Source organism: Peromyscus maniculatus, chromosome 1, assembly GCF_049852395.1.
Source record: "Peromyscus maniculatus bairdii isolate BWxNUB_F1_BW_parent chromosome 1, HU_Pman_BW_mat_3.1, whole genome shotgun sequence".
In the NCBI taxonomy this organism is placed as follows: Eukaryota; Metazoa; Chordata; class Mammalia; order Rodentia; family Cricetidae; genus Peromyscus; species Peromyscus maniculatus.
In genome coordinates this window covers 180,018,088-180,038,807 of record NC_134852.1, presented here as the reverse complement: position 1 = coordinate 180,038,807, position 20,720 = coordinate 180,018,088, and the positions used below count along the sequence as shown (strand labels likewise).

General features: G+C 36.9%; 1 long non-coding RNA gene across 1 annotated transcript; it reads right to left on the bottom strand.

The window, feature by feature from the left end:
* Window positions 1–859: 859 nt before the first annotated feature.
* Window positions 860–20,164, bottom strand: LOC121823225 (uncharacterized). The gene is made up of 4 exons (XR_006064628.2): window positions 19,678–20,164; window positions 15,803–15,945; window positions 10,311–10,526; window positions 860–4,287 (listed from the first exon to the last, which is right to left on the bottom strand). It is a non-coding gene; the product is annotated as an uncharacterized LOC121823225 (long non-coding RNA).
* Window positions 20,165–20,720: the final 556 nt, after the last annotated feature.

Below are 20,720 nucleotides of genomic sequence, written 5' to 3'. Positions count from 1 at the left end.
AAATAAATACTTAGCAGAAGTCACAATGCATGGATATCATCTCTATAAGTGTTAACCATTGAACTGTATGACTAAAATTACAAATATTGTTTCAAATACAAATGTAACCTACTTAAGAAAACACATTTCTTCCACCGTAAAATTAGTCATGTGTTGCATGAGGGTTTGGTCATCCACTGAATACACTGTGTTGCAGAAGATGTCACTGCTAATGTTGTAGAAGCCCTCTTAGTATGCACACTCTAGCATGTTTACACAGTGAAGAAACCACTAAACCATACACTTCTCAGAAAAAGATCCCTGTCATTAGGAATGCGCAGTGATACTTCAATAACAGATATTTACATTTTAAGGTATGCATAAAGTCATGTCTGGCAACATCTTAATAAAAACATTGCATGGCCGGGCGGTGGTGGCGCACGCCTTTAATCCCAGCACTCGGGAGGCAGAGCCAGGTGGATCTCTGTGAGTTCGAGGCCAGCCTGGACTACCAAGTGAGTCCCAGGAAAGGCGCAAAGCTACACAGAGAAACCCTGTCTCGAAAAACCAAAAAAAAAAAAAAAAAAAAAAAAAACATTGCATTTTCCTTCATAGAAATAAAAGCTGCAGGAAACAAGAAACTAAGACAAATGGGGCAGAAGAGATTACTCAGTGGGTAAGAGCACTTGCTGCTCTTCAGAGGACACACGTTCAGATCCCACCACCTACATGCTACATCACCATTGCTTATAACTTTTAGGAGATCTGATACCTTCTTCTCTCCTCCAAGGGCATTGCATGCATGTGACATACATAAATACACACACACACACACACACACACACACACACATATACACACATATACACACATAAAACAAATAAGTCTTTTTTAATGATAAAAATTGATAAAAGATCAGATTTTCCGATGAAACTCAAAAGGAAATCTTTAGGAGAAATCTTGACTATGTAGTTCTCTTCTTCGTCCTCAAGATTCATGGGTCTATTGGCATCTATCTCCAATTAATGTCCTTACTACAAATTTGTTTTGCTCTTAGAAGACCCAAAGCTCTGATCTTTTTGGTATTAGGAAACAGGGAAGGATTGAAACACTTAAATGCTTTTTATCAAAGAGTAGAAAATTGAAGGAGACCCAGATGATCTAAAAAAAAAATGCTGCTGCTCCCCTAGGGTAGAAGGGACAGTCCAATTTTATGGAAGCCTATGTAAGCAGGGGAAAGCTAACTGCTGTATCAGGGAAACAAAAATTTCAGAAGTCAGACACAATACAGGAGGATTCCTTGCTATCTCTTGGTTCTCTTACTTGGTCCCTCAACCATACCCTCTAAGATGTCAGCATTTAAATGCAGCATGCCAGATGAGCCAGGGGTCCCTGTGCATCAAAGGCTGGAGGATTATGATGATCCATGTTACAATTGCTGTGACAGAGAGTTCTGGAAACACAGGCAGAGATGGAAGATAAATGAAGCCTGTGATTTTAGGTAGGATCCACCGTACCCCTCACTAGGGTACCTGGTGCTACATTCTCCTTACACTTTAAAACTTGGCAAGTTGTCCTCATGAAATCAGTGATCTTTTCTGAGCATCGTCTTCTTTCTCATTTATTATTTTTTTTGAGACAGGATCTCACTGTGTTACCCTATGGGCCTATAACTCGTTGCAATTCCACTGTCTCAGCTTCCAGAAAGCTCAGATTACAGATGTTCTTGGCTGAATATATTCTGTCTTTCAATTTATTCTGCTAATGGAGGTGTTGTAATTAGCTGCCAGGAAAGCCAAGCCATTTTCTTTTTGCTTATTGAAGTGCATTTAGGTCACTACTCTTGCTTCACCATACTGTTTTATTGGAACTTAGCTGATAGTGATGTAGAAGCAAGTGAGATAGAGGTTCCTCGTGCTCTTCTAACTGGCTTGTAGGCAGGTTGAAAGGCACCTCACACTGCCCCAGAGACACGGGTGGGGAGCTAGGCAGAGCCTGGCAGACCTGCTGGTCTCCTTGTTGCAGACTTTCTTGGTCCATTCTTCAGTGTCTTGCAGCATTTGCCAGAGCCAGATTTCTTGGGCTTGATTGAAACAGGTGAGCATACTTCTCTACAGTACCTTTTAGTTTTCTCTCCTCCCACTTTATTTCCCTTCAAAGATTAAGGGCTATTTGTTGATGGGTGGAATAAATCTTGATCTAACTATTTTAAATAATGGGTTCGAATAAAAATCTTTGTTCCAGCCACATCTGTTCTGCATCTAAAGTAGTTACTCACCTGTAAAGCCCAAAAGCCGTATCGTTCTCTAAGGTCTCACCAAAATAACCAGGCAAAGAGAGTGAAGATAAGAGATAAAAACTGCAAAGGTAAACATGAAAAAACACCAAGAATGGATGATGGAGAACATTTCCTGATACATGCCCTGTGCAGCATGAGTGACTATCTTGAAGCTGTGCCATGATGATTATGAGAAGCAAACAGCTGTTATATAGAGCATAAGAAAGACACAGGAAATATTTTATCTATACGTACTCATCTCTCAGAGAGGATCTTATGATTCTTGTTCATTGACCCCACATTTTACAAAAGAAATGTTTTGAAGGACAGATTAACTGAGGTAACAAGCCACATGGAACTGGCATGAATTTTCATTTATTTATTTATTTATTTATTTATTTATTTATTTATTTATTTATTTATTTATTTCCGAGACAGGGTTTCTCTGTGTAGCTTTGTGCCTTTCCTGGATCTCACTCTGTAGCCTAGGCTGGCCTCAGACTCACAGAGATCCACCTGCCTCTGCCTCCCAAGTGCTGGGATTAAAGGCGTGTGCCACCACCGCCCAGCAGACATGAATTTTCTTAATGCAACACTTGATGCCCTAAATAGCACTCTCCAAGCAACTTTGATGGATAATTATAAGAAATTTGTGACAAAAACATGTATTGGAATTCTCCTTTTTGTAGTCAGTATTTAAGCCTTAATTGTTAGGCACCTCTCAACCACTATGAAATGGATGAGCGGAACATATTAGTGAGGGATAGGGGTATGATGATGTAAGTACACATGCACAGAGAAAGGAATCTCAAGCAAGCCTGGGGAATTGTTAAGGCCAATGATGGCAACAAGCTCAATCTTGAGACTGACTCTTTGAGCTTTATTCTTTCCTCTGTAATTGTTATTTGATCTTGTGCAAATTGAGTCATCTCTCTAGGCATCAATTTCATAATCTGCAACATGAGGAAAATAGAGGCACCTTTCCTAACAAGGTTTAAGTGAGATTATGTATTTGGCATAATGCCTGGATACTGTAAATGCTCAATTTGCGTTGGCTGTCACTCTTACCTAAGGGAGGATACTTGAACTCAATTTATGGAATGAATAGAGTTAGAGATTAAGGGAGCAGAAGAGGACATTCAGGGGAGGCACTGACCTGTGACAGGCAGAGAGACATGATCGCTGAGTCACAGCAAGTGGTTTAGATCTATTCTAATATGATTTACTTTTATTAAACCAAGTGTGCCTTCCAAGTTTGCATATGAACAGCATAGAAAAGTTTGTAGCCCACATGAGGAACTCTTTCAACCATAGCTCTCTCTTTTATTCATCTAGTTCTTTAATTGAGATTGGCTCTTAATCTGATTTCCGCCCTTGGCCTGTTCTCAGATCACCCACCCCACTTTTAAAAAACAAAACCAAATCAGAAACCAAAAAACCAAACCAGACCAAAAACCTGCAGACCTGACTGGATACTTCCAAAGGATGCAAAACCTGGTGCTTGTCCACTAGAGTTACGAATTAAACCATGTTTGAGACATGTTCTGCATTGGCACCCCAGTCCTCCTCCTGTGTGTTCCCTTGCCTGTCCCATCAATGATCCTGTGTCGTTCAATGTGGAGTGTGACAGGATAATCTTTTATATGGGCATCTGGAGCTAAACAGAAATGAGCCTTGTATGCACAGTTTAGGAATTAAATATTTTCCCTAAAAGCTATGCTAAGATATTCTAGGAGGTTAAATAAAGAATAGACATGACCAGATTTTCACTTTCAGATACTATCTCCAGTAAAGTTTCCAGATCAAAGGCAGGACAAAGTACTGGGAGGGACTCTGAGATGATTCCAGGGATGCAGGAACTCCTCCCATAATGGCAGTGAAGAAGCACAACTGTGGGTATGAAAGGCATCACTGAGACAAGGTGGTCTGCATTCCATGATAAATAATTAGTGTAGCAGAGTAAGACGCAGAAGTGCCCAGGGTGGACTAGATTTCCAGTCCAGGCAGCTGAAGGAGGGATGATGTCACCACTGAAGGAAAGGAAAACATCATCAACAATTAAAATTTAGGATAAATGTAATTGAGACCAGTTTGGGGTATTTTAAATTGAAGTTGGTCACGGGATATATAAATGAAGATAGATGCCTTCAGAGGGGTTTGAGATTTAGGTAAATGTTTAGATTGTTTTAACAAACAGGAGAAAACAGATGTGCTTTAGAAGAGGATGATTCTTGCTTTTGGAACACAAACTTTCTCTCTTTATATTATTATTATTATTATTATTATTATTATTATTATTATTATTATTAACCAGTAATTCTAGCTAGGCATGATGGGCATACCTTTATTTCCAGGTCTTGGCAGGAGGATCTCTGTGAGGTCAAGGCCAGCCAGGGTTATACAGTGAGACTCTGTCTTAAAAACAAAGAACAACAACAACAACGACAAAAATCAGTAATTCTGTTCTAGAAATCACTGTGCGCCAGTTTTGAAGATTGCTAGAATGACAGAGGATCTGATAAGGTTACAGCTGTGCAACTACAGCGGACTCCAGCGGACTCCAGCGGACTCCAGCGGACTCCAGCGGACTCCAGCGGACTCCAGCGGACTCCAGCGGACTACAGCGGACTACAGCGGACTACAGCGGACTACAGCGGACTACTAACTGGACTATTGGAAGAGGGGCAGCTGTCACGCACTTACCTTTTACTGCATTTGTAGACATAGCTGAAAATGTTTGTATCTTCTTCAAAAATCTGGTTGAAGTAAGTTTGTGTATTTATTTTGATGGAAGGAGATCTCTAGTCTGTCAACTTTATAATCATTGTTCCCTTGTAGGAAAAGCTCACTGCATGTATAAACCATTAACTCAGAATGCATAATATCTCTATTATCTACCAACTTCTGACTCAGCAAAAATGACTTAACTTCTTAGGTTCATGTTTTTTCAATATCTAAAATAGATATTAAAGTAAGATCTGTTTTTATAAGGATTCAGTGAGTTTATTTGAAGAATAATCACAAATGCAAAGAAAACCTCAGTAAATATTAACTATCACCATATCTATGATGACATGTAAAAGTGCATAGTGAAGCATTGCTCTTCCTGAAAAACTTTTGTTTCAATTAAATAGAATCACAGATCATAAACATAAAGTTAATCCTTGTTTGAAATTTTAAAAGCATTAATTTTTAACTACTAATAAAGTTTGAACATACATGTCACATTAATAACAGTATATACTTTGAGAGATAGAAACAAAGAAATATAGCCACAGGTGTGACTAAATGGAGATATGTTAAGAATACTCAACTAATACCAGAGCATATTTATATATTTTAAATTTTTTTGTATTTTGAGATATAATTAATTTCTTCCTTCCAAAACCTTCCATGTACCTACCCCCGTCTCTTTCAAATTCACAGCCTATTTTTTCTTTGTCATATTTCAAAAAGGCCAAAGCACTTCCTTAGTCTATTTTTTTCTGAAGATTTGAATGATCTCAATAATATTCAAAACCCTTCCTACAGCAGTGTTCAAATGTATATTTTGTGCTAAACTTTACAAAAAGAAAAAATGGATCAAAGACAATTTGCTTCAGCTTAACACAATGATATTAGTTAGATCTGAGCTTTATTTATGTGTAGAAATGAAAATTCTATTTCATTGCTTTATTAATTTAACACAATTTTACTAAGCTTGAATTTTTATATCATGTGGAGAATATAAACAATGTGGCATTCTAACCCATTTCAGAACACAGTCTTTCCACATTCACTCTTACTAATAAAAACTAGAATGTGGATCCCAAACAGCTATTAATTTGGAAAGCCACTGAAACTACATTTCACTGGACTGGTGTCTCCACTCAGGAGCTCAAACACCATTATTTTCAGGATATTTCATCAACAACTAAACAGCCCATTTTATGTCACCAACGGCTGTAGCAGCATTGTTCACAATTCTCAGAGTGATCCACATCAAAGAACACTCTTCCTACAACTTAAAAAAAAAAAAAGTCTAATCCTTTTATAGACTCAACAATGAAGCCCAGTGAGGTGAAGTGATTTCCTCAAAATAATGTTAATACAGCTGGTCTAAAACACACATTCAAATAAGCTGGTTAGTCTCCCGTGATGCTAGATTACCATGCCCGCAGCAGCACTGCTCATGATAACAAAATTCGGAAAACAGCTGTGGCAGTACAAGAAGTTTCTAATTATGTTAGAAGGCATTGGTAAAAAATGAAAGTTAAGATGGTTCAGGTGAAAAGGATGTTTTTTTCTTCCTTCAGAAGTTCCCTTTGTGTAGTTCTGAACTAGATACAGAAAAATATCTAATTATTTAACTTCTATGTCTCCCTAAAACTCATTTATAGTTCACAAAGCATATAAATGCCTGATGAAAAAAAATAGAGCACAGCAGAGTAAGAAATTAGAACTTAAGAAACTTTTCTATTGGTCTGGTAGTGTGGTCCCATAATCCTTCCTACTCAGGAGGCTGAGGCAGGATGGGTGGTAAAAATGTCAAGATTAGGCTGGGTAAATTAATGACATATATAAAACCTATATCAATGTAAACAGGGATAAAAACACAGAAAGCAGGGAGAAGAGCTGAGTGTGAAGAGGTTTGCCTAGTGTGTGTGGAATCCAAGGTTCAATTTCCAGAACAGCAAAAAGATCATGGAGAAGCCAAAGACTACAAATATATCAAGTTGCAAGCACTAAGAAAGCACATTTCAAAAAAAGAAAAAAAAAAGATGAGATTTTTTTAAAAAAATCAACTTTAAATTTTTGTTTAGTATTTTGATTCCTTTACCCTTAATTCATAATATATTTTACAAAGTAGTTAAGGATTGAGTCTTCATTTGTCATATATCATGGAAAGTAAGGCTTTCATAAAATCAAAGGCCATAAATTAATAGACAAGGATTTGAATGATCTTCTGTGTTTTATTTCTCAGGTTTTTTTTTTTTTTTTTTGGTTGGCAAAAAAAAAATCAAGCAATGTTATTCTAAATTCTTCAGAAGGTACAAAAATGTTATAAAACTGAAGTAAAACTTCATTTGTTTCTATTTAATTTTTTTTTAATTTAATGTGTGCAAGCTCCAAGAGAGCATCAAAATAGAAAGTCTAACTTCCTACATCTAGCACCTCCGTTGGGCAGCACTGGTTCAGCCATGCTCCTGTTCAAGTCTTTGAGAATGTCCCTTCAGTTCTGACCAGTTCTGCAATGTGCTTATCAAGCTATTCAAATACCTGGTCCCAAACTTGTAGATGCTTGTTAAAGGAACATTAGTCAGTTTCCCTGCATCCTCATATGGTCCTAAAGAGAAACACTTAGAAATCTAGATAATGTAAAAGTATGAGGTACTTTGAAAAACAGTTATCAGAGCGAGAACAACAAGATGAAGGAAGGGGAAGTGCTGTAATTTTTTGTCTTGCATTATGGAGTGCTGCACCACACCACCTAAGTCTAAAACCTGATGTGATCGATAGAGTAACTGAAACCAAACTAAACCCAAACAAACAGAACAAAAGGAAAACAATCTATCTCTGGTCCTAAGTAGTATGTCCTCTTGGATTCTGGGGAAGGAAGCCTTTTACTTATTGAAAAGGTGAAATTAAATTCTTTGGTGGTTGAAGATTTAGTTCAATGATAGAGTGAGTACATCTAGCAAAAGATTCAAACCTAGCTAGGTGTTGGTGGCACATTCCTTTGATCCCAGCACTCAGGAGGCAGAGGCAGGTGGCTTTCTATGAGTTTGAGGCCAGTGTGGTCTACAAAGCAAGTTCCAGAACAGCCAGGGCTCCACAGAGAAATCCTGTCTCCAAAAAAAAAAAAAAAAAAAAAAAAAAAAAAAAAAAAAAAAAAAGATTCACCTCTATGGTAACAAGTCCCATTCCTCAGGAAGATGATGACAGCCACAACATTGGACAAGGGCCAACATTTGAACAGATAGTTCACAAAGAAGATAAATGAATAGGCAACAAGTTCAGGGAATGATACTGAATAGTACTAATCATTAGGAAAATACACATTAAACGTATGATGAAAGTTGTCAAGGAAACTAGAAAACATAAAACAATAAAGACACAGAGAAGGCACTTTGGAAACTTCATATGAAGTCAGGACTCTGCAATTTACACTCCTCAGTGTCTACCAAAGTGAAATGAAAATGTCTGTCTACAAGAACATTTTATATACACATGCTTACAGCAGTCTTGTCTCAAAAACCTGGAAAGAAATTATGGTATATCCATTTAATACACTACTATTTGGCAATATATTGCAAATATTGATAACAATATGAAAATTATTCTGTCAAATAAAAGAACCCAGACCTAAAGAAGAAGTTTTAAATAATGTGTTCCATTTATTATAAGATATTATAACAAATGAAATAAACATAGTAACAATAGATCCAGGTTTTCCTAGCCCTGGGAGTGGGGTGAAAGAGAACTAGAAAGCCACAAGGGGAGCCTTTGACAGTAACTGATACAAGTGTCAAGTGTCTCACTAAGAGTAGTAATCAAAGGACTGCAATACATTGTGACTATTTACTGAACTGCCTATTTTTAATATGAGTAAACTCACTCTTCGTGAATGATCCTCAGTCAAGCTAGTTTTGAAAAGGAATACAAACTTATTCCTATCTCAAGATGGCATGATGATAGTGATAATAAACATACATCTGAACTCAGTTGACTGAAAAAAAAATGGTTGCAAGGAGAAGGAATTAAAAGCACAAGGAGAGATTCATTTTGACAACTCGGTCCTAACAAAGTGTGCATGATAGTCAGGTTTGCTTATAGCCTGGAGGTAAATCATGTCAGAGACATTGTAAGCCCTTGCCTTCTATGTGTTGCCTACCAAACTTCCCCTGCACGTGAATAAATGGATCCCTTCTTAATTACATTGATACTTTATGGGATTTTAATGCATTCATATTCTTTGAGTAGGTCCAATGGCCTTTGCAAAGCTGTTTATGTGCCAGATGGGAAGGACATAGAAAATTTCTACTAGTCTTGTTTTCTGGGGGGGGGGGTCCCCCTAAACTTGAAAAAAGAAAATCAAGATGTCCTTAAAAATCCCCTTTTCTGTAGTTTCTTTAAGAGGGGTTAGCAAAGCTGCCACACCCTTAAAGTTCTCCTGCTGATCACAGGAGAGCTACAGAGCCTGCCACCATAAGGGTCCACTCCTGGCTCAGAGCTGAGTCTTTCTCAAGAGAAAACTGACAATTAAGTACAGAACTGGTCGCCAGATTGCACCAAAGATTATCCCGGCTGTGGCTCTGAAAAGGACTCTGGAAGAATATGGAGAAAGAGAAGCCCCTTTGGGGCACAGATCTTAGACATCTTGGCCCTATGTGGTTGAACATGGCCAGGTAACTAAGGAGAAAATGCATTTCAGGTTGACAGGGCTTCACAAGAGACTCTTAGGAGAGAAAAATCTTTTTAAGGATGTAAAGGGATATTGTCGATATTTAAAGCACAGATGAAACCTTTTGCAGATTTTAGGTTACATTTTAAGCAAGGGGAAAAAAAGCTCTGGAATATAGGTATTTTTACTAGAGTTTTTCCATTTAGTTTGTTTTTCTTCCCTTGAAAACTATGGCACCATCTCAAATCTGAGTGTCATCCTCTTGTTCAGCACATACCTTTCAAAAATAACCTTGTTTTCCAGATGGGTTTTGGTTGCTCTGAGAAGAGATTCAACTAGTGGTTAAAGGGGCTGATTAGGGATGTGGTAAACTGGTTCAAACACAAATTATTACTTGTGTGAGGTATGCCATCTAGGAAGAATTTTTTTTATAGGGAATGGCACAGTTCATGTACTATAGAATTGTTACAAGGATAAAGCAAAATAAATAATGTAAAAACCCTAAACACTGCATAGTGAAAAAACAATTGTAGCTAGAGTTTTCCGGCCTTGCCCACAGTCAGGACAAATCTCTGTCACCCGTCAGTCCCACATAAATTGAGACTTGGGTAAGCTAACATGTTTGATGTTTCTTTTACCAATGAACATAATGCAGAGCAATGTACTGACCTCACAATTAGAGACTTTGTCTCCTGTTCCATCATTCCATGTACTTGGCTTGGTGGTACTTTTGTTTTAAGCAGCAGGATGGAGAAAAGACTGGAAGTGAACGGACGAAGAATAACAGACTTAAGCAAACTACTTCTAACGATGGATTTACTGGAAGTTGCCCCATGGTGGTCTCTCAGTATATACCGTTGATCAGACTTGTCATGAGACTTCATTCTACAATAAAGGAAAAGGAAATCTTCAGGGCAAGCCTCAAACATGGGTTGTTCTTCTCCTATAGGAAGGACACAGGTAACTAGTATCTATCAGAATGCTCCATTGCTGTTAGTTCTTACTATTGTTCTTTTGCTTAGTTAGAACCCACTTCAGTCTTTCCACTACTTGGCTCTGTGATTGGAATTTGTGTATTCCTTTTAAATGTCCTTCCTTTCTTTCTAACATAGGGTGTTCAGGGTAAGAGGAATGCTATCCTTTTCTTATGTATACACATAGAATTGGGGTGATATTTGTAATTCATTCTGTGCTTTCATCAACTTGCAGAGAAAAGTCTTTATTAGGGACTGAATTCTCTCTCCTCCTCCTCCTTTATATGTGCTCCAGAATGTGACTAACATAGGAGACAAGGTAATTAAAGAAGTAATTCAGTTAAAATGAGGTCATTATTAGAGCCTTAATTTACTGTAATTGGAGTCCTTTTAGGAATTTGTTATTAAAACACAAACCCACTGAGAAAAAAAATCACATGAAGTCAAGGGTACATGATGGACATCTGTAAACCAAGAGAGATGCTGCTGAAGAAGACAACTTTGTCATTCTTTGAGCTCCAGAGTCTAGTATCCAGAATTGTGAGAAAAATTTCTGCTCTTTAAGCCTGTCAGTGGGTAGTGTTTTGTTAAGACAACTCAAACAAGTAGATGGATAAGTAATCTGTTAGCTTGCTGGATGCCATTAGAGTCTCAAAAAAGGATAGATGAGATCTAGAGAGAGGGTAAGGATGTTGCAAGATATTTGATTACACTGTGTCACTGTGATTGTTTAATAAAATCTAAATGGCCAATAGTTAGGCAGGAAGAACAGGTGGGACTTCCAAGCAAAGAGAGGAACTGGGGATGAACCTAGGCACAGAGCTGATGCCAGGAGATGCAGAGCAAGTTGGAGGTACAAAATGAAAGAAAGGTAAAAAGCCACACGGTAAAATGTAGATTAATAAAAGCAGGTTAATGTAAGTTGTAAGAGCTAGTGGGACAAGCCTAAGCTAAGGCCAATGGTTTATAATTAATAATCAGTCTCCTCCAGGTCATTATTTGTGAGCTGGTGGCCCAAAGAAAAACCTGTTCACATGTGGCATCCAGTGTGGGGGCAGGTATTTCCACATAGGATCTGAGAAAGCAAAAAAAAAAAAAAAAAAAAAAAAAAAAAAAAAAAGTCCAAACACACAAATATTGAGCCAGACACAGCTTCCTAGTCCTGCAGTCTCTCAGGCAGGCCATGGCATATAGAGACATGGCTCCTGGTTGTTGCCTGCAGGCTGGAGCAAGCCTCTAGTGCCAGTGCCATGCACTAAGATGAGCTGAGAGGTGGCTGACATGGCAGTTTAAGATTTGTCTCACTTGGTCAGAGAACACTGCAGGTACTTAGTAAAGCCAGGTCCAGACACAGGGAACCCCTAAGAAGTTAGAGTATGTTTTAAAATGTGCTTAGATGTTCAAGAAAGAATAGAAAATGGGTATAGACAGTCATTGAAAAAAGTAGTTTAAAAATAGTAAAGTCTTTAAAAAGAGAGTAAAGTAATATATAAAAAAAGCCATGTAAAGATGGGAAATACACAGGGTATCTGGATCTGTATGGTGTTTTGTTGACTTTGAAATTTTTAAATGCTCATTTACAAAAATAATAATTGCTGAGAGACATTGGATTATGGAAACTGCTAACATAAAACAACCTACATATTTTTAAGAATTTCTTAATTTCAAAATGGAAGTTAGAAAATATGTTGCATTGTGGGAGAGATTCTATAGGAAACAAAATGTTATGGTTCCCTTCAAAATTAATAAAGATCAGATTTGATCGAGGAGACCTCCTAAGGATCTTGACTAAAGCATTAGGGAAAAAGGCAAGAAAGAAGGACAGATAACATATATGCTGATTCCTTAACATGGGAACAACTCTGAGACTGGATGAGATATGATAAATCTTGTTGACTAAAGAACCATCATGACCTATTATTACATGCCATCCTTTCATATGGCATGGATGGAGATTTATATTACAGTTTGGATATGCAATCCAAACAGACTTTAACAGATGCCTTTTTCTTGATCAAACATAGAACAAAAAAAAAATCTTTAACTGACCTGTATGCACCATACATTCCATACTTATATTAATATGGATATATGTTACCTTTAAAGGTTTGTGTGTTTTCAGAAAAAAAAGGACTAGGCACCAATAAGAACAAGACAAATAGCCCAGGTGATCCAGCCTCTCAAAATGCCTCTTTTGCAGTTTTCTCAAAATTCTGCATCTAGAACAATTTCAAATCTGGTAGCTGAGATGGTCCAGCCTCACAGACTACTCCAGCCAGGGCTTCAGATAAGCTCTGCACTTTCCACTACACAGAGACTAAACAAACAACAGTACAGCCAGCTCTCCCGGGACTTGGTTAGCATTCCAGTTTTCTCAGGGTCCCCTACAGTTGCTGTTGCTCCCAGACAACAGGAAGCAGTTTACAGAACACAACACCTACATTACCGAGAGGTGGGTGGGTTATGAATGTTTGTCATCATTATTGGTCATGGTAAGGGAGGAAACTAAGCAAGAGAGGTTGGATTCAAGGATCCTTTTATGAAAAGAGAAAGGGAGATATGAAAAGGATAGGATAAAAGAGTAGATTATTGAATCTACTCTAAACAAGTAACTATTAATCTCAAATATTTACATTGGTATGGATTTTTGTATACTGATTCAGATGTAAGGTTATTTTTGTTAGAGCATACTCTCTCTATATTCCCACTCTTGCTTAAGGTGTTTGTGTATATTGATACAAATTTAAGGTTATTTTTGTTATACTGTATATATGTTTCTACTCTTGCTTAAGGTATTGTACCTATGCAACTAATTTAAAAATGTAATGTATAATTAAGAAATACAGGTTAGTAGTTAATCATCTATAATAATCAAACTTGTAGTTACGTTAGGTAAGTTTTCAGAGTTAAACACATATATTTTAGACAGATAGATGGACTTCAAACACTTCAAAGACCTACAGAATACGGCATTTAAGATGTTTTAATAACATAAGGCTTTTCATGACAATGAGACACATCTGCTCCTGGCAGCATCAATTTCCTTCAAAAAAGGATGATGGGCATTGAAGAACCTTCATATGGAGTTTGCTTTTGTTGTGGCAAAGTAAGCCAATGCGCAAGAAATTGCCCTTGCCTTGACTGCTGATAGTATGCTGTCCAAACTGGACAAGGAGGGCAAAAAAGAAAAGGACTGCCAAACTTTACTAAGACAAGGTAGGGCAGCCCTTGGAAATTCCTGCTTCACAGAAGTCTGTCAGATAGGCCCATATGCTGAAGAGGGAAGCCTCAATGTTGCAGAGGAACCTGGGGTGACTGTCCAGGCAGCCAGCTGCTCTGTCATTTCTGTAGTTTTGTAAGTTGTTTGTGTTGCACTTCCTGTTTACTCAGGTAATATTATATCCTTCTCAGGTCTCTGACTGAGTTGAATACAAGATATAGTTACAGTTTTCCTTGTTACCAAATTAAAAAAAAACTTATAAAAAAGTATAAAGCGTATAAAGTTGAGAGACATAAAAGCTTAAATTGTTTATCTAAGAAAATGTTTTGAGGTCTAAAAAGATAGTTTTAGGATGGTAATACAAATTATGATAGAAAATGGTTTAAACTTTAAACTCACCAAGATAAGACAGATAATAGAGTACTTTCTCCAAATATGCCAAATACAAATGAACTTGACATTGTGAATGTAATTCTTACCTCATAATTGTTCTTATTGTATATAGTTTTACTGTGTTAGAGTTAAAAACCTTTCCTTTTTAGTTAGACAAAATGAGGGAAATGTTGCATGACACTTGATTACGCTGTGTAAAGATGTGTCACTGTGATTGTTTAATAAAAAGCTAAATAGCCAATAATTAGGCAGGGAGACTAGGTGGGACTTCCAGGCAAAGAGAGGAACTGGGGATGAACCTAGGCATAGAGCTGATGCCAGGAGATGCAGAACAAGTTGAAGGCACAGAATGAAAGAAAGGTAAAAAGTCACATGGTAAAATGTAGATTAATAAAAGCAGGTTAATGTAAGTTGTAAGAGCTAGTGGGACAAGCCTAACCTAAGGCTGAGCTTTTGTAATTAGTAATAAGTCTCCCAGTCATTATTTGTAAGCTGGCAGCCCAACGAAAAATCCATACACAGGAGGTGGGGATTTAAGTTCAAAGGGTCTGTTTAGCAATGTGTGGATACAGGGGAACTGAAAGAATAGTGCATTAACCCAGAGAGCAGCAGATGGGAAGGAGACTTCAGTAGAATGGTTAGCCCAGTGCCATCTTAATAAATGTCCTGGCCTTACTCTCTCTTCCTTTACAATAAATTCTGTGTCAGTGCACCTACTCATGGAAGGCAATGCGATGGTATGCTTCATGGACAGCAGGAAGGAAGTAGAGAAGAGTGAAACTGCAGAGAGAGAAGCTGGCACAAGGAGACTGAGTTTCAGTTCCTTTGCATCCTCCTCCCATCTGTGGTCCCTAACCCATGCACCCATAGCAACTAGCACAGCACTCACAGTAGAGCACCAATAATATTAGGTAGCTCAGTATATTTTAGACTCCATCATTTTAAATGATTATCAGTATTTCTTCTAGATTTTGTCTTCCTCCTCTTCCTAGAGAACCTTAACTGTACCTTAATCAAATGTTACCTCTGTGACTACTATGTCCCTTTCTCAGTTTCTTCTCATCCTTCTTCACAAATAAAAATAGAAGCAGCAGAAACAACAGTAGCAGCAAGAACACAACAAAAACCTAACTATCTAAGCCAGTCAACTCCACTATACCAGAAGTCTCAAAAAACTCATCAAAACTCTACAGTAGCCATCTCAGCTGATTATAGTGGTTACATTTTCTCTATTTCTCCTAATGCTGCTTTTTTAGCCTCTACTTCATATTGATTGTGGAAACTTGCTAGTGTCCTTTCAGCTTCCTTACTGTGCTAGAACTTCTAGCCCACCTTACCTGTTTCTTATAGATAAGCATTATAGCTTCTGAAGTCCACAATAAACTTCCACCACTATATGATTATATTTATTTCCCAAACACGACTGCCAAATATAGAGGTGTGGATTTTTGAAGAGTTGCTAACAAGTTGTAATGTTTTGATTAAATGACTAACTTAAAATATTTCTATAAAATTACTCATACTTCTGTTGGGTGCTCTCTGGCTTGCTTTCGGCAGGCAGAACTCCCACTTACCATGAGGCTCCATTTTCGATCCACTTATCCACGCATCACTGAGTGAGTGCTTCACCCTCTGTAGCTGGAGCTGTAGAAACTGATGCAGTTTGGTGTTCTAGAAAAGCAATGCTGTGAGTTTGGGGTCTCTGAGTCAGTGTTGACTTAAAGGAAAAGACACAAGAATTTCATGCAGCTTTATTAGTTTGAACTTAAAACTTACTTAATTTCAAAATATGCATGTTTAACCTGATTAAAAATTCTTTGTCATACATTTTTATATATCTTTTCTGAATGATTCACATCAAAATTTCTTCTTCTACCAATCTTCAGCACAAATTAGTGTTCATTAAGTATTATTTTTTCTGGGTGAAGAATGATATAACATTTAACAAGAAGTCTGTAATTACCATGTCACACATTTGAAGCTACAAATAGGGCAATCCTATAAAGCATATTCAAACTGTCTGTAGCTTGCTTTATAATTTCAGAGTGAGGCAAAGGTTGTAGTGCCAAACAAGAGTACTGAACAAAATGCACTAATCATCTTGGAAAAGAATTTATTTTTCTGATCTTTGTGAAACCAGTACTCAGAGTTCCTCATGATTCCATCTCAGTGAATCTCCAACTTTCTAATTAATCTTTATTCAGAGGAAAGGAGGAAAAACAAAGTAAATACTTATCGTATTAAATTTGAATTATTCTTTCAGGGTCATTTATATTTCAAACTCTATAGGATTTACATGTATCTCAGGAACCTTTGAAAATGTTAGACACTTGAAACTATTGACCATGAATAGCTGCAAATGTGATTTAAATATTAGGTGTCTATAAAAACCTATCACAAGGCTGCTTGTAAACAATCTTTAGTTGTATATATTTAATATGGCAGATTACCTATTATATTGGGCCAAAGGTATCCAAAATTAGATTCTAGTCAGTAAAGCAAGATCCATGAAGCCCTTAAAACATGATCTTAAACTTTTGTGGATGAAAGTACTCAATGAAGCTTCAAACAGTGTTCAGAGCATGGTCTATCACTTCACTGCAATTTGTGTGTGTGTGTGTGTTCCTTGCCCCTCCAAACAAAGCTGATAATATCCTAAACAAAAGTTTTAGAAAAATATTATATTAAAACAAAACAAAATGAAAGGTATCAAAAGAAACAAATACAAAATAAAAAATAAATACATGTACTTTGAGTCAGTGATTTTTTTTTTCTTCTGTCATGGCTATGGTTCATTGTTCAAAAATACTTGCAAGTATGAAAACCTGAAGTCATAGCCTGTAACAGTCAGCATAATTGTTAAAAAAACATCTAAAGGAAGGCTTAGGTAGTATTTATATAGGCTTAGTGGTCTAGCCCAGACCTGGGGACTGTTTCATTTAGACTTTATTCCAGGTTGGTGGAGGAAGAGGAAGACAATTTAAGAACTCGTCAGTTAAATAATTTAGTTCAATTAAATAATTTAGCTCAATTAAAATCACTTTTCTGACCACTGATAATTGATAAAATTAAAGTGATTTTCCTTATGAAATACTGACATTAATTGATGGCTATGATTCAATTGATAACAAGTCATGTTCATCATCTTGTAAAAATCTAATTAGAGTTCACAAACTGCTTAAATCCCAGTGGAGCTATTTACTATTTTTATTTAGAGTCAATATTTTTGTCTATTTTTCTCTTTTATAAAAGTACCAGCTAAACATGTCTACTGAGTATTTCGAATCTGTTCTTCTTTTCGTCTTTTAAGGTCCATGGAGATTAGAACTTCAGAACTTGAGATTAGAGATCTTTGATCCGTGATACAAATTTGATTTCCTTCCATTCCAGAAGTCCTTGGTTTTTTATTTTTTACGTGTGTGTGTGTGTGTGTGTGTGTGTGTGTGTGTGTGTGTGTGGCAGTGGAGGTGGTGGGGTACATGAGTACCACAGCCTGTGTGTGGAGATCTAAGGACAATTTGGAGTGGTTGGTTCTTTTTTTCCTACCATTTGAGGGCTGGGGATCAAACTCAAGTCATCAGGATTGGCAGCGAGTGCTTTTGCCCACTGAGCCCTTTTGCTGGCCTCCTTTGAATCTTAAAAGAGATCTAGAGAGCTTGCTTGACTTTTACAGTGTGGTCAGAGTACCTGCTTTCTCAAGTTCTCCTGCGTTACCTCACAAGGTTATGTGGTATTTATCACCTTTCCATATACCAAGGTTCCAAGAGGGTGGTAGGAAACATTTCTTTGAAGTATTCTAGAGTGCACTTTGAGTCCACAAAAGTGTTTCCTTTTTTCTTGAGATACTGAGGGTTTTAAAGTGGCAGAATGGATCTCTTTGAGCAGTGAATCAACATCATCTACTTCATAGCATGCCTACATCTTTGAAAAAAAATTGCCAGGGATAATTTTCTTATTCTTTCTCTGAACTGAACTAAAAACAATGAAAAAGTGGGCTAATCAAATTGGTAATGTATTTAAAATTTGGCTAAAGAGTGATTTTGTCGATTTGGGGGTAGGTAAAATCAACACATAATATTTGTTAATTGCAATTTTGACAAATATAAACATTTATATACACATTAAGACAAAAAGAACAGCAGCATCCTTCAGTACAAATTTTGAAACACTACAAATGTTGTGTGTATATTGTCCAATTTAGTTGCTATCGCCACATGTGGTTTCTGAGAACTTAAAATATGGCTGTATGGATTTTTCATGATATTAATTTACAATTAAATTTTAATAGCACGTGGCTAGTAGCAAACAACTTGGAGAGTGTGGGACATTCCTATCACCTTAGAAGTTCTCACCCGCTCTGTTGTGAATCCCACTCTGTGGCCACTGCCCATCACAGGAAAATGTCGGTTTTCCTTGGACTTGGACTTCATCTAAGTGAATTTGCACATTTGCACTCAGCCTCTTTTGTTGGACATAATGATTCTGAGATGTATTCGTGTTGTTTTGTATATCAATAGTCTTTTCAACTGTTCAGTTGCATTACAATGTGTGACTATCACAATTTGTTTATGCATCCTTTATCTGATAGACATCTGACATTTGGATTGTTTCCAGATATTTGGGTTTAATGGTGCAAATACTGTACTAGATGTTCTGAATTAATTGAAGAGCTGTATGCATATATAAATTTTACTTGGTCTTGAACAATGGTAGTCAATTCATGATTCTATTATCATCTTTATGCACTGGAGTGAAAGTCTAATTTCATGATATACTTATATAATAGACAGACTTCAGGCTGGCTGAATAATCAGCTGATTTGTAGAATTTAATGAAAACACAATTAGAAAGATGAATTGACCAAAACAGTTACTTATTGCACTGTTTTCTAAATCGAAGCATGCTTTGTGTGGGGTGCTCCGGAAGATAGTTAGAAATTATGTCCGTATTTATTTGCTTTGGTGCTTGAGGACCATAAGCCACTGTGCAGTGTTTGAGTCTCTTTGACTTACATCACTCTTGTCATTGTTGATAATTATCACACATCCACAGAATTCCAGATCCAGAAAAGTCACTCAGTAATCTAGACTCACTAGCAGTTTGAACCCCATATAGCAGAAAGGAAACCTTTATGTCACATATGAGAACAAGATTCTGTTGTGTGTCTCAACTGAAGAGAACAGGTAGTCAAATGGAAGATTTTTAAAACAGGTGTGATTTCTGCTTTACAAAGGATTTGCTACTATTTTAATGGTAAGCTGCTACAGCATACATTTTCAAAACTCTCCTACACATTTTTTTTTTTGAAGAAATGTCACGGCATATCAGTAGTTTATCTTTGCATACACATTTTTCTTTTTCTCAAGCATTAATATTGAAGTTTTCGAATATGTAGTAGGAGTCCATAGGAGAAAAGATCCTAGCAGATGATGTTGAAAGGGAAGTTTACCTTTAAGGCTATGCTACAGCACTTGGTAAAGTATAGACAGAGGGAATCAAGTTGCTTTTCCTCAAGTGTTTCAGACACAACTGTGTTTGCCCATGGCTCTCCGAGTCACTACAGTCTTAGAGCAGAAACAAAGTTCAAAGAAAACAACGATTAAAATTCACAGAAAAACTAACTTGGAATTGTACGCACAGGAGGTATGCCTGCCTCATATTTAGAATTCAGAAAAAATAATGTATTGATAGTTTATTGAAATGTCAAGGAATGTAAGATACCTTTCTTAAGCTCAGATTATATTTTTCATTATAAATGCAATAGTTGTTAAAGCTCTGCTGGGTCTTTCCTAAGATTCCCTAACAAGTTATTTCTGAAATATATGTATGATACATATGAAGATACAACCATACAGCTTTAAAGATGATCTGAAAAGAGTTCCTGTCAGAACTGACTATTGAGAAGCAAAAGGATTATATATATATATATATCATATATATATAACATATATACATGTATACAAACATATAATCTATCAGTGTATCATGTTTTGAATTCTATAGCTTGCATTGTAGCTTGGCTATTTGAGCTAGTATAATGGTAACATTAAAATTAAATATTAACCTTACTACAATTAGAAGACATACATCTAATTCTCATAAAAGGAAAAATATCCCAACTGTAAGAATTCATGTAAATAAAAGTATGCATTCTGAAAGTAAAATGATGGTACCAGAAGCTAGGAATAAAGAAGTCTCTAAATTGCCTGAAACTGATGTTACAATGTTCTGAGCGCAAAGGTCACACTTTTCCTAAAGGACACTGCCTCAAAGTGTCTATTTATACCCTTGAGACAGTTTTGCACAAGCTTCATTATGTGGTTTCCTTTGGTGAAGATTAAAAGCAGTAAATTAAAAGGGTGGGGAGGATAACAGAACTCTGCTCACGGAGAGGAGAGCAGTGAGAAGCAACAGCTGAGTGGGAAAACAGTCACACTAGCAGACAATAGGGCTGCAGCAGCAAAGCTGTTCCCAGCCCGGGAGTGTCATCCC